The sequence below is a fragment of the Crocodylus porosus genome, unplaced genomic scaffold, assembly GCF_001723895.1.
Source record: "Crocodylus porosus isolate Cpor-Errol unplaced genomic scaffold, CroPor_comp1, whole genome shotgun sequence".
Classification (NCBI taxonomy): domain Eukaryota; kingdom Metazoa; phylum Chordata; order Crocodylia; family Crocodylidae; genus Crocodylus; species Crocodylus porosus.
The window spans coordinates 109,901,350-109,913,106 of record NW_017728947.1 but is presented as its reverse complement, the minus strand read 5'-3'; the positions used below and the strand labels follow the sequence as shown (position 1 = coordinate 109,913,106).

Sequence of the window (11,757 nt, the reverse complement as noted above, 5' to 3'; positions counted from 1 at the left end):
TTTGGCTCAAATTTTATTGAAGCATGCTCATCAGTGGCAGGTACCCCAGAGTTGGGGGAATAGAGGATCTATACTTTGGACTTAAGCACCTAAGTCTATTGTGCTTTTTAGCCTTGAGGGGTTTCATATTCCATGGTAAAACACAGAATTTAAACCTGGATCAGCCAGATGCTAGGGCAATGCCATGACCACTTCTCTCCTCTTTTATTAAGAATGTTCTTTTTGTACCACAGTGTTTTTTTGCCCCCTTCAGTTGCTCTCTGACTCATGTGTCAGAGACCTGTGCCCTGTATACTCGTGTGTCGTTTTCAAGGGGCTGCAAGAGTTGTGGGTGGGATGCTTGCTCCTAATGTTCTTGTGCTGGATTCAGCTCATGCTCACAAGTGTTGAGACCTAGCCATGCCTTTCCATCACTTGAGGCTATTCCAGCCCTGAATCTGGAATGGGAACAGAGGGGCATTGCTGACCTTTCAACTTGCAAAGGAAAGGACACAATCCATGCACAATCATGCAGCGATGTATAGTTCTTTGGACAAGGTGCCAATGTTTGGATTCCTCTTCTGAGCCTTCCCTTGGTCCTGTGTGTCATCAGCTGATTTGGCAACAGAGTTAGGTTATTCATCTCCCTGCAAGTGATAGAAGTGCAGCCCATGACAGTGCCCACATCTTAAAATTCTCCAATTGGCTGCCTGCAGCATTTCAACATGTATTATTCAGGTTTGATAGTGTTTCTGTCTGTCTCTCATTCTTGTTTTGCCAGTTTATGATATTTTGAACGTTAAATTTCCTCCCCAAATAAAACTCTTGCCAACTTCACAGGGATAAAAGAATCGTGAAATGGATAAGTAGAAACCAGAAGTCCTGAGCCTGATTTTTTGCTTTCTCTAATTGCCTTTGCAGAAGTGCCATTCTATCGATTCACATTGGTATATGAGGCAAGAGAAGCAGGCCTGTGCTGTAAAAGGGGAATAAAAATAGGTGTGCCAGTGAGGTGTACCTGAGAAACCATGAGCAGGACTCTGATGGGAGGGAAGACTGGTGCTAACGTCTGCTCTAGAGCCGTACGGTGGAAGCCATGTGCAGTGCACCACCCTCCAAGATCATGAATGAGGCTAGATTGTTTGTTATCTATTGGCACCTTATCTATTAACAGGCTTTTTACATGCATGTGGACACAGCAGTCTTGTAACAATGTATACCTGCCCTATTTCTCTCCATCGGGTAACAAATTGGGCATTTCTGAGGACAAAACATTGCATATTTATAATGTGTTCATTGTAGCTGAAGTATTGTCAATATTCACAGAGTAGTAATTCAAGGACTTAAGCATGATAAATGCAGGTCTCGTCTGCTGTAAATGATACAATCTCCTGTGCGTTTTAAAAGTCCTAGGGAACATAAGGAAATGACTGCAGTTCTCTTCTCCGCAGACAGGTTTTCTGCTACCCTTTCCTGCCACACACAATTCAGTCTAGAAATGCTTAGTTCCATTGGACTGTAGATGCTAGTGGTGTGTAACCTGTACGACAGCTGTACTGACGAGTTGCCAGGGACATGAAGGCTACCCTTCATCACTGCACACAGGTAAATGTATCTGGGCACCAATGGGAAAGTGAATGCTTGCTCCTAATGTTCTTGTAGAAATCTGGAAGGGTGCAGGTACAGAATGACAAAGGGGCAAGGGATGGATATTCCCAGGGAAACTGCTCCTGTTTTTCCAACAGTAATCGACTTACTTAGCACTAGTGAGACCTCACCTGGAGTGTAGCATCCAGTTTTGAATACTGCTGTTCAGGCGTCACTGGGACTTACTGATAAGACAGCAGAGAAGAGCAATAAAAATCATTGGAAGTCTAAAAACCATGACATTAAAAGGAAAGGTAGGAAGAAGTGGGATGATTTAATCTAGAGAAGAGAAGATGGGGGTGGGGATTTGATAAGTCTACAACTACAAAAAAGTTGTTATAATGAGGGTAGTGATTCATTTCTTCTGTCCATTAGATGCTGAACAAAAAGCAATAGGTTTAAATTGCAACAAGGGAGACTTTCAGGTTGGATATTGTTCAATACTGGAATAGATCATCTACAGATACTGTGGGATTTTCATCACTGGAAGGGTTGTAAGTGCTGGCTAGATAGAAGTTTATCTGAGTTAGTTTGGACAGAGGCGATTCTGCCTTGAGCCAAGGGGTTGAACTAAAATTATCTTCCTGCTAGCTCCATGATTCTGTGAAGGCTGGCTCTACTTATTTGAGATACCCATATGAAATGTCAGCTTGAATCTCTTGGGTGACTCCACTGCTTTTGATTTGTAAAAAGAAAGGATCTGTTCCTAAGCAGAAGCACGTCCAAAGAAGCCTGCGCAAACAACAGCCTCCTTAAGTAACTCTGGGTATGGTGCTTGGCAGATGCTTAAAAGTCAATAGGTTTCTTCCTCAACACGTGTCTTGGAACATCTTGAGTTTATTGATTCTAACTGAACTTCTGTCTGACTCTGTTTGGGTTTTGTTTAATAGTAGGCCTGTATATGATATCACTCTTCCCTTTTTCAAATAACCTTTGGTTAGGCTCCTTTAGTCTGTTTACAATGCGCATCACAGCACAGCGAGAGGAAAAAGCTAATAATATGCTGAAGAGCCCCTTGGAGAACTCTGCATGCTACTTCAGGCTACTATTTAATTCTCCAATGGCTTCAAAACAGATTCTGCTCCTCCCCTAAAAGATGAATCCTCACTGAGCTTCTGCTTGACTGCTAGTGAAACCCAAGCACTCAGTGTATCTAGTCCTCCCATTGCAATCTAGTACCCCACGTTGTGTGTTATTGTGTTTTCCTTGTACTGTCCCTCGAAGGCCAAAACCCTCATGTTCAGCACTGCAGGGTTCAGTTTGCTTGTGGCACTTTTGTGGCACTGGGGACTCCATGTTCTCTGCCATCAGGAGCCAGAGGCTTTCTTGGTTCCTCCCTCCACAGGACTGGACTGGGTCAGGTCAAGTCAGAGGCAGAGCAAGTATAAGTTCTGCATACATCTACTGAGGCCATGGTTAAGATCCACCCTGAATATGATTCCAGAGAGTTATGATAATAAATAACTGTTAGTTCAACACAGGGGTGTCCAAAGTGTTGTTGCTGAACTCACAACGTATCACCCCACTCCTGTACAAGTAGAAGTTGGAAGGAGAGTGAACCAGGGACTATTTACCAGAGTCCTGATGGTTTTCTGTCTAATATGTGATATGTAAAGACATCAATACAATGCATTGCTTAAGGTGGACAGAAGTGAGATGATTAAGCGTTGCCATGTAAACTATTATAAAGTTGCCCTTTTCAGATAAGTGCAATTATTCCCTCTGTTTCTAATGGTACTGTTGCTGTAGATCAGAGGGTCCTAAACTTTTTCTTATTGCATATCCCTTTCCAGACTTACCAGCTGCCCATGTACCCCTACCACCATACATTTTATATTTTAACCCATTTAAATGTCAGTTAATATTATAATGAAAATTAAATCTGCCATTATACCATTTCTCCCACATACCCCCCAGAGATATCTTGTGTACCCCCAGGGGTACATGTACTATAGTTTGGGAACCCCTGCTGTGGATGTGGAGGAGCAGCTTGGCCAGGCATTTTCAAAGGCATCATCTCTGATGGCATCTTCCTTGCAACTGGAGTCCAGAAGCATTTATGACTTTAGTAGAAAGCTCAAATGCTACAGGAATTAGGGGTATATCCACACTGCAGTGACAATGTGCCATGTACCACTGAGAAAATAAGTCCCACCTGTCAGTTCCCACTCCAAAGGCATTAACCCTAGAAATGAGAGGGTGAAGATGTCCTGCTCTCCCAACCTCTGCATATGCTGGAAAACAGTTTTGAGCAGTTTTGGGGGCACCTTCAGGGCATCCTTAGTGGTTTCTATCCAGGGTTAATGACTGCCAAGCGGAAGTAGATGAATGGGGTTTATTTCCTGCAACTGAGCTCTCAGCCACTGTAGTGTATGCATGGGTTGTTGTGATGACCGATGTAGGGAAAACTATGGTTAAGAGGCAGTGGAGTCTTTGCCTTCTAGGGGATACAGGCAAATTTAAGCAAAATACCAACAGCCACACTGTTTTCAGTGGAGTAGCTGTTAGAGAGGTGGTTCTCGACCTTTTTTAAGGCTCAAAGCACCCGTTAGAAAATGCTGTCTCTTAGGTTTCCCTTGCTTTATGACTAGAGGAAAAAAATAGAGCAATTCTTCTGTTGCAAAGACCTTGGAAAGTCCACACAAGGTCAGAGCATATTTAACGCCATGGATTCCTATTTGAAATTTCTGGGTTAATCTTGTGAATCTTACTTTCAAGGGTGCCTTGGGGTGCCGCACAAGCGTCTCGAGGCACTCTGGTTGAGAGTCACTGTACTAGAAGCTATAATTGAACCTTGCTCTTATAGGAACACATGGTAGGAAACAGTCCCTGTCCTGGAGTTTTGGGTATGGATAAAGCCCCCATCACTAATGAGCTTGCTATTGCATCATGCCTTTCCTTTCTACAGATGGGAATAGGAGCACACAGAGTAAGTGATTCATCCAGGACTGGGGGTCTATGACATTTGGGAAGCTAGCCTTTTGAGTCCCAATTCAAACCAGGCCATACTTCCTCCTCAGCTGTTCTGGGGCTGGCCTGGGAATTGCTTTCTTTTTTCTTATGTCAAAAAGCTTTTTGCTTTTTTTTTCTTTCTTCCTGCAACCAATTTGCCCTAAAACTGCAAGAATAAATCCTTAAGGAAGAGAAGCTTATGTTTCTATTGCTGAATCAGCTGACCTGCTCCACCAGGTTCCATGCTCTTTGCCAGTAATGCTGTTACTGAGACCAGAAACCCCTCTAGGCTCAAAGTCACTCTGACCTAGCTATATACTTCAGCCCCAAAGCACAAAGGGCCGTAATGGAAAGGGTAGCAATTTGTGTGTGCTTGTTTTTGGCCTTCATACACTGAAAGCCTTGTAATATCCTGAAGGTAGGGACCTGAGCAGCAAATGTTGCTGATTCTGCTGATTACAACAGGAATTTAAGTCCTGGGATAGCCAATTTTCAGTGCAGCACAATGCAGAGTGCAGGATGATCTTGTGAACTAAGATTGTGAAAGAAAAGTTATGTTTTTCTGCACCCCATATTGGTTCAGCTCCATCCCTTGCTGGGTATAAACAGAGAAATCTTGCCCCAGCCAGATCTTCCCAAAAGCTTGGTGAAAATCCACACTGGTGGATCTGGTAGGAGATCCACTGGCTTCCCTTTGTACAGAGATCCAGAGATGTTTTAAGGCTTTGTGAATGCATTTTCAAAATGGAGGACTCCAACTTTTTTAAAGCTAGCTATTCTGCTTGCAGTTGTTCCTAAATGATGATTTTTCTTTTGCCTCCCATGCTTATCTATATGGCCAAACTTTGCTGTTGGAACCCCATGTGCTGCCCCTGCTTAAGTCAACAGGATCCCAGCACAGGCATTCAAAGCTGGAATTCCACAGGCCAGTTTTCAGTCTTGATCAGAAGCTAACGATTTAGTGATGTGAGATGTATTCCAGGTCATCTCAGATCTGCACAGGCTTCAGTGAACTAAAGAAAATCCTGCCTTGCACTCTGATTGGGAGTCCTGTAGCAAAAACACTGGTCTGCTTTATGCCACTCCTGCTACTCCCTGTCTCTCTTTAATAAGCAGGCAGAGGTTCAGTGGTTACTCCTTCTGTAATTCTCTACCATAATGGTTTTTAGGCTCTTGCTCACAACCATGCAGAATGAGGTTTGCCTTTGGAAGATGTACCTGTTGGTTTTTGGCATGTGTATATAGACATATAGGTCCAGACTTGTCCCCAGTATCATTCAGTTGAAATCAGTGGCTTGCTGTCTGTACCTAGGGTGGTCTTAAGCAATAGGGATTATATTCTTTTTGTGTTTACTGCTCTAGATGTAAATCAGCATAAGTCTTGCCAACTCTCATGATTTTTGGCTTTGTTTTTAAAGACTGCGCTTTGGGAATGTGAAAAACTTAGCTCATGAGAGTTGGCAGCTCATGAGAGTTGGCAACACTGAGCAGTGGTGCTCAACCTCTGGCTCATGGGCCAGATCCAGCCTCTAAAGTGACTGAACCCAGGCCAGGGCATGGGGCAGTGGCAGTCCCATGGCAAGGAAGTTTGGCATCCGGGGCAAAGCCCGCAGCAGCCTGTCCTTGCCCTGCACACAGATCCGGGGGGCACATGCCCCCCCCATGCTTGCCTGGGACTGCACACAGCAGTGGGAGCTGCCTTTCCCGTTTCCCCACGCCATGCAAATGAGCTGCTTGCAACTCCATCTTGCGTCCCACCCTGGCTGGGCAGCATCTGTTGGCACCCTTTTGCTTCAGCGCCTGTGCGGTCGCCCTGCTCATCCCCACTTGCTATGGCACTGATCAGCGGCTAGCAATCTTGTGTGGCACATCCCCTTCCCTGCTTCGCATCACGTCACTGATCCTCTCTGCAGCTCTCTCTGCTCTCTTCCTCCCCACTCTCCTTTAGCAAGTGCTGTTTTTGCTAGAGGTAAGTTCTTGTCCTTTCTTCCTTCTCTCCCTCTGCCACTGACATCCACCTCCCCCATTCTGTTCCCTCTCTCCCTACCAGAGGGGAGTGTTGTCCCACGTTACAGCCTAGTTGCAAGCCCACAGCCTGCCACTCAACAGTTGAGAAGCACTGCTGTAGCGCAGTGCCCACGCAGTGACATTGGTATAAATCTATAGTAAGAGTACATGTTGCCTGTGAAAGGGAAGCCATAGGTAACTTCTGTTAGATATTAGGTTTCTCTTTCCTTCCCTAGGAGACTAAGTTTCACATGATGGTGATGGATCCAGGTCTCTTTGCTGAGTTCTGTATGCTTATTTAAGGTGACTGATTGTTATAAAGGCCATCTTAGTGTGTTTGAGCCCCTGTATAACTAAAACATCAGGCAATACCATATGTGCTAACAGAAGGCTAATCCAAACCAACTGGTTGACATCCTCAGTCTGTGTCCGGTTCTAGAATATAGCTTATAGCCATGTTGTTCTAAGAAGCAGAAGCAGACAAAACTCTTGTGCTAGAGTTGATATCTTTTATTAGACCAGCACAATAATAGCAAACAAAAATGGCTCTCTTTGCAAGCTTTTGGATCCAAACACCCATCTCTAGGCAGAGGAGAGTTCAAAGTTTGTAAAAGTTCTCCCAGGTAGAAAAGAAACTTCATCTTGCACAGGAGAGGTGAAGGATGTGGTGCTTCCCCTGGGTTTCAAAGTCCATTTGTGTAAAAGTTGCTCTGTGAATATGCAGATTAAGCAGAGGCCAAGCTCCAGCAGGTTTTTTCCCATAAGGTGTCAAATATCAAGCAGGGAGTTGAATGTTGCCTATTTCCTGTTTAGCCATGAAGTTTACATTTCCAAACAGCTAATTACAGTATCTTCCATGTTTCAGGGATAAGTCTAATAAAAGATATTGCCTCTAGCACAAGAATTTTGTCTGCTTCTGCTTCTTAGATTGACACGGCTATAAACTATGTCCCTGGCAGCGCAAGACCGCTCGGGCTGTTGATGGCACACAGGGACGGTGCACGGAAACCTGGGCCTGGGGGCAGTGTGAGATCACTCAGGCCCATCACGGTGTGCGGTTCGGTGCACGGAGCCCAGGCTTTGGGAGCCACAAGTGGTAGCTCAAGCCTGCAACCCTGGAGGGCCAGCAGGCCACACAGTGCACAGGGTGGCGCGCAAGGTAGCGGAGCCAGGGAGCAGCACAGGCTGCTTGGGTTAGCCTCTCAGTGTGAGGATGGCCAGCCAAAGCCTGAAGGGCCTGGCCTGTGCTAAAAGAGCCCTCAGTGCCAAGCCAGGGCATGGGGAAATAGTAGTGTTGCAGCATGAGGCCCAGCACCCAGGAGCCAGCGGTGGTGGAGGATCTGAGACCTCGCTGTCCAGAGCAGGAGACAGGGTAGGGAGGAGCCCAGTGGTGCAGGAGAGGCCTGGAGAGGCGCTCCAGCAGAGGAGACCCATCAAGCTGCACCCTGACCACCGCCAGCTTAGGGAGCGTGAGTCACTGGACCCTTGGGTCCCACAGATGAAAGATGTTTGGGGCGGGCAAACCCAGAGAAGGGGCTGGGTGAGAAGCGCCCCCCCCACACCTAGTCAAGACCCTAAGGGGAGGGGCCCCTGGTGCTTCCTGGACACCCCCCAAGGGACCCCATTGGAAGGAGGACTATCTCTCGCCATGGGTCAGGGACTACATTAAGGAATAGATGTTATTAAGATTGTTTCTCTTTGCACCTTGTATTTTGTAAACTGAAATGTTGGATTGTGATGTATGGTGTTGATGCTGCTGAAATTGTTTATTGTGATGGTTAAATAGTGTTATTTAGGGTTTGACGTTGGTTATTGGTTAATGTTCACTGTGTAAATATATGTATATGATATTTATTTTTATGATTATGTATATTATAACTCACTACATTGTATAGTTAGGAACTTTGGGCTTCGGCTAATTCTATAGAAGAAAGAGGGATCTGCTCAAAATTCTGGCATCCCTTTCACAGCACCCCTTCCTGCCCACCCATCACATCTGAGTGAGAATTAGGTACAACCTTGGATGTACCAGGTTACATTTATAACTTATTCCCAGAGGATACTGAGATTACAAACCATGGGAGAAACTGTCTGACCCAGGCATCCCTTCCAAATGTTTGATTGCGAGGGTTTATTTTCCCAGGGCCTATATATAAAGCAGCTACTAATACCACCATATCCATGAAACAATGGGAAAAATAAGTCCTTTTAGTGCAAGTAAGGTGTGCTGCTTCCCGATGCTCACTAGAGCTTTCTTGTTTTATTAATATCTATGTAGGATGGTGTTTGCTCCAGGCTTACAGAAAAGAACTTTTCTCACAGCTTCCTTTCATGAGTGACCGAAGACAAATTCACTGAAGCCAGGCTTTAGCTTTTGTATTGTAGATGCAGCATTATCTGTGCAGTTTGCCTTCACTAGCTGTCAGTTTGTAAGCTCCTTGTTATAGTGGCTATGTGGGTTGGTTTGGGGGTTTTATTTTCCTGTTTCTGTACAGTAATCTACTTTTGATCATTTGGAACTTAACACTCACAATAGTACTCAGCACTATTCTTGGCATTTATGAGAGGTCTCTTCCTTTGGAGGTTTCATACTGCTTTATTCAGACTTGGGAGCTACCTGAGTCAGATTCTGGCTTGAATCCACCATCCTTCTGCCTGGGGCTCACTTCGATGGTTGTTGTTAGTGGCCTAGAGGGTCAGGAAAACTTCTAAGACCATGCCCAAGCCCCCTCAGTTTGTGATATGGCTGACTGAACAGTCTTCTAGGGATGAGCATATTTGCAGCGTGCTTCATTTTGCTGGTTTTGAGCACATCTATCACTGCAGCTCCTATAAAAGTAACACATGCCAGGTTGGGGAAAAAAATGCAGCCAATCAAATGGCAAAGGGAGTTCCAAAGCCCACTGTGTTGGAACAATACAACCCCTAGATAGAAGGAATCTGTCTCCCCCCATCCTCACCTGGGAGGCGAATCGGTCAACGAGGCAGCAAACACAAGGGCAAGGAGGAGAGGCAAACCCAAGCCCCACCAGCTTAGTTTGACATGACAAAAGTATCGTGATGCCCCTTTCTAAACCCATGGTGTGTCCACACCTTGGATACAGTGCCCAGTTCTGATCCCCTCACCTCAAAAAAAGATATAGTGCTAAAGAGGGTCAGAGAAGAGCAACAAGGATGATCAGTGGCATAGAGGGGCTTCCCTCTGAAAGGCCAAGCCTGCTCAGTTTAGAAAAAAGATGTGGGGGGTGGGGGGTTTACAAAAGAGTAAATGGCAAAGAAAAAGCCAATAGGGACTTCTTACTGACTCTCTTACAACCCCAGAATGAGGAGTCACAACTTTACAGGAGTCAGTCAGTTTAAAACCAACAAAAGGATGCTTTTTCTCCTGCAGCGTCCAGCCCAAAGGGACCACCCTGCCTAACACGATGCAGGATGACAGGGGTGACGATGAATATATGCCCACCATTGGCGTGGATCTTGTGATCCATCTTGAGAGGCTGGACCCCCATAAATCAGCTGGTCTGGATAGGTTGCACCCAGCAGTGCTAAAGGAACTGGCAGACATCATAGCACGATCACTGGCAAGGATATTCAAGAACTCGTGGGGCTCGGGCGAAATACCTGAAGATTGGAAGAGGGCCAATGTGGTGCCCATCTCCAAGAAAGGGAGGAAAGAAGACCTGGGAAAATACAGGCCAATCCCTTTTTGACCTCAATCCCTGGGAAGATTTTGGAAAAAAATTATCAAAGAAACCATTTTTGACAGGCTAACAGAAGGCGACATCCTGAGGGACAGCCAACACGGGTTTGTTGCGGGTAGGTCTTGCCTGACCAATCTCATTTCCTTCTATGACCAGGTGACCTATCACCTGGACAAGAGGGAAGAGGTTGATGTCATATATTTGGACTTTAAAAAAGCTTTTGACTTGGTGTCCCATGATGTCCTCATGGAAAAATTGGGCAACTGCAGCCTCAACTACTACACAGTCCGATGGCTGGAGAACTGGCTCTGAGGTTGGACCCAGAGAGTGGTATGTGACAGAACTGAATCAACATGGCGCTCGGTGACTAGTGGTGTCCGCCAAGTCTCCGTTCCTGGACCTGTACTTGTTAATGTCTTCATAAACAATCTGGACATCGTTGTCAAAATCGGACTGGCCAGGTTTGGTAACGACACCAGCCTTTGGGGAAGAGTGTCCACACTTGAGAATAGGCTGGTGATCTTGACAGGCTTGCAAGGTGGGTGGATGAAAACCTGATCGCATTCAGTACAGAGAAATGCAAGGTGCTCCACCTTGAGCATAAAAACCCACATCACACTTACAGGCTCGGCAATGCTATACTTGCTATCACCATAACCAAAAAAACTAGGGGGTCATGATTGACCATACGATGAATATGAGCCACCAATGCAATACCGCATCTGGCAAAGCGAATAAAACTCTGGCTTGCATCTACCGACGCATCTTGAAAAAGACCCAGGATGTCATCCTTCCACTGTACTTGGCCTAGGTGAGGCTGCAGCTGGAGTACTACATCCAGTTCTGGGCTCCACAATTTAGGAAGGACGTGGAGAAGCTTGAGAGAGTCCAGAGGAGAGCCATGCGCGTGATCATAGGGCAAGAGAACAGGCCTTATGAAGAGAGGCTGCGAGCCATGAGACTTCAGCCTAGAGAAGCGCAGGCTCAGGGCCAACTTGGTGGCAGCCTATAAGTACATCAGGGGTGTGCATCAGGATCTGGGGGAACGCCTGTTCGCCAGGTCACCCCAGGGGATGACAAGGTCCAGTGGTCACAAACTCCTGCAAGACCGTTTTAGGCTGGACATAAAGAAAAACTTCTTTACTGTCCGAGCCCCCAAGGCTTGGAACAAACTCCCCTCCGAGGTGGTGCAAGCACCTCCTCTGCCTACTCTGGACACTTTCAAGAAATGTTTGGATGTTTATCTTGCTAGGATCCTTTGACCCCAGCTGATTTCCTGCCCCTGATGTCCCTACGAGGGCCCTTCCAGCCCTAATGTCTATGAACTCTATGAGAGCACGGAGCTGGCGGCCACCAGCTTCGCCGAGGGACTAGACGGTGCTTGGAGGAAAGGGGCACTGGTGGCTGCGACGCCTGAGTGCGAGGGGGCGGCAGCCTCCTAGACCTGGAGTGCTGGAGCTGCAAGCAGAGC

General features: G+C 46.2%; 1 protein-coding gene across 1 annotated transcript in view; it reads left to right on the top strand.

Moving 5' to 3' along the window:
* RTN1 (reticulon 1) overlaps window positions 1-11,757 on the top strand; it is a 261,493-nt gene that overhangs the window by 22,934 nt on the left and 226,802 nt on the right. The gene's annotated exons all lie outside the window — the stretch shown is intronic.